This window comes from Epinephelus moara, chromosome 17 (assembly GCF_006386435.1).
Source record: "Epinephelus moara isolate mb chromosome 17, YSFRI_EMoa_1.0, whole genome shotgun sequence".
NCBI classification, from domain to species: domain Eukaryota; kingdom Metazoa; phylum Chordata; class Actinopteri; order Perciformes; family Serranidae; genus Epinephelus; species Epinephelus moara.
The window spans coordinates 955,223-958,284 of record NC_065522.1 but is presented as its reverse complement, the minus strand read 5'-3'; positions in this window follow the sequence as shown (position 1 = coordinate 958,284).

Genomic DNA, 3,062 nt, shown 5'->3' with positions numbered 1-3,062 from the left:
CTGCTGCTTTCAGGGGCAATATAAAAACACAATCCAATAAAACTAATGATTAAAACCAACAACAATGCAACTTAAAAACACAATAAAAAATGGTCTAAAACACAGCAATATTATATTAAAAAATGCATAAAAACCCCAACACCACCCGTGACACAATAGTGTAAGCAGTAGTATAGTAATGTAGCTAGTGTAGTAGTGCTGCCAGTAGTGAAGTGGTGTAGTCAGTAGTATAATAGTGTAGCCAGTAGTGTAGAAGTGTTGCCAGTGGTGAAGTAGTGTAGTGGTATAGCCAGCAGTGTGGTAGTGTAGTAGTATAGCCAGTAGTGTGGTAGTGTGGTGGTGTAGCCTGCAGTGTAGAAGTGTAGTAGTGTAGGTAGTAGTGCAGCGTTGTAGTATCCTAGCAAGTAGTGTAGTTGTGTAGCCAGTAGTGTAGTATCATAGCCAGTGGTGTAGCAGTGTAGTATCGTAGCCAGTCGTGTTGTCAGTAGTAAAGTAGTGTAGCCGGTTGTGCTGTAGTAGTGTAGCCAGTAGTGTAGTAGTGTAGTGGTGTCACCAACAGTGTAGTAGTGTAGTAGTATAGCCAGTAGTGTGGTAGTGTAGCCAGCAGTGTAGTATAGTGGCCAGTTGTGCAGCATTGTAGTATCCTAGCCAATAGTGTAGTAGTGTTGCCAGTAGTGTCATAATGTTGTCAGTAGTACAGTATTGTAGCCAGTAGTGTAGTAATGTAGCCAGTAGTGTAGTCGGTTGTGCTGTATTAGATCGAGCACTCAGTGCTTGACTATGTTGGACTGTCAATGTCAACACTAGGGTGTGTGATTGATTACTCATGCCTGTCTTATATTGCTGAGAAGAGCACCAGTAAAGACCAGACTCGTACCACAGCCTCGCCTACATGTGAATGTCACTGAATATGTCAGTAACCCACAGACTAAAGTAGTCTATTTAACATAAAGTCACAACACCAGTAGTGAAGTAGTGTAGCCAGTAGTGTAGTGGTGTAGCCAGCGCTGTAGTAGTGTAGTAGTATAGCCAGCAGTGTAGTAGTGTAGCCACTAGTACAGCATTGTAGTATCCTAGCCAGTAGTGTAGTATTGTAGCCAGTAGTGTAGCAGTGCAGTGTAATATAGTAGCCACTAGTGTAGTAATGTAATGGTGTAGCCAGCAGTGTAATAGTGTAATAGTATAGCCAGTAGCATAGTAGTGTAGCCAGTATTGAAGTCAATCAATCAATCAATCAATCAAACTTTATTTGTATAGTCAGTGTCGCCAGTAGTGTAATAGCATAGCCAGTAGTGACATAGTGCAACATTGTAGTGTAGTAGTGTCGTGGTGTAGCCAGCAGTGTAGTAGTGTATTAGTGTAGCCAATAGTGTAGCAGTAGAGTAGTATTGTAGCCAGCAGTATATCTTTCTGTTGAGCTCTAATACTTTACCCATTTATACTTGCTGAATCCATCTGTCTTTACAAAGGAGGCACTCCATTCAAATGTTTCATGTAATTTTGCACTTCACAGGTGAAAAGTAAGTAGGAGGACTGCAGACTTAAAGAATAAAACAATACACGCAGAATAGTTTGTATCTATTCATGGAGCAAGCTAATTAAAGCTTGCCAATTGCTAATCATATCTATGGAAACTGTACTTTAAAACTCAAAAATCAATGGTTTTTGACTTCTGATGTGACTGTGGTAGAGAATGTAAACATAAATACAAGCTTTACTCCAGCCATATTTGAAACTACTTTTTACTCAAAGTACAGACAACTCAGTGACTGTGTAGATACAAATGAGAGGGGGAAGATCACAAAGAGGATACTAGGCTGTATCCAAACTGGAAAATGAACACATGCCAGCTGAACAACTCAAGGCAGGGAGCTCTAAAGAGGAAGAAAATAGCAGCAAGTTGCTACGGCACGATAAAGAGAAAAACCAGGCTTGTGAATTAACTCGGGGAATTAACAACAAACGCAAAGGACCTGCAGGAATTTATACACAACTTGCATAAGGCCTTCTCAGATTTTCATGTCGATCTTAGAGGAGATATAAGGAAGACTGAAATGCACTGAAAGAAGATATGAGCCAGAAGCCAACTGAGACTTCATTAAACCTATGAGCTTAAGGCTAGGCTTTCGGTGACGCATGTAAAATAGTTAGCAGCACAGTGACTAAAGACGGCCTTCTGCGCCTTCTGAAACAACAATACAATCTGCAAGAAAAACAGACATAGAGAGTAGATCTAGGACAAACAACATAAGGATCTACACCAAATTGGACCTGCCCGATTGAGTGAATCTGCAGATTCAGTGGGCTTACAAAGACCTGCAAAGAGTTAAAGATGTTGTGGCCCTGCGCCTACTTGAGGCATCAAAAAGCTTTCATTTGGGTGCGTCGGTACTGAGCAAACAGGTGAGGGGAACCACAAAGGAGTAACCCGCACACCAAAGGAATGGGCTGGAAAAAGCCACATAAAGAGTCCACAGGCTGAGATCAATATAAAAAAGTGCAAAAAACAAAAAAGTGCTCAACAAAAAAAGTGCAAAAGAGGCAGCAAGCAAACGTTTCAGTCCTAGACTATCATCAGTGCTACTGACATGTGTTTTCCAACAGAGATAAAGACAGGCAGGCCCTACCAGGTGTGGCCAATCTAGCAGCTGAAGCTGATATTGATTACACACAACAGAGGTTCCTGGTAGACCTATAGTCTCTGGCATAGAGTCTCTTAAAGAACCCCTGTCTAACTTTGTTGATGCTCACATATGTCCTCTTGTTGTGAAATTGCCATCTTATCTTAAAGACACTAATGATTTCCTTGATCAGTTATCACATGTCCAAATTCCTGATGGTCATATTTTTCTGGTTACACTTGATGTGAGCAGTTTGTATACTAATATTCCCCACTCTGGTGGATTGAAGGCCCTTCAATTTTTCTTGGACAATAGGAGTGACTTAACACCTCCCACAGAACTCTTGGTTGATATGTCTAATCTCATACTGACAAAGAATTATTTTCTATTTGAAAATGACTTCTTCCTACAGACTCAAGGTGTTGCTATGGGTGCCACATT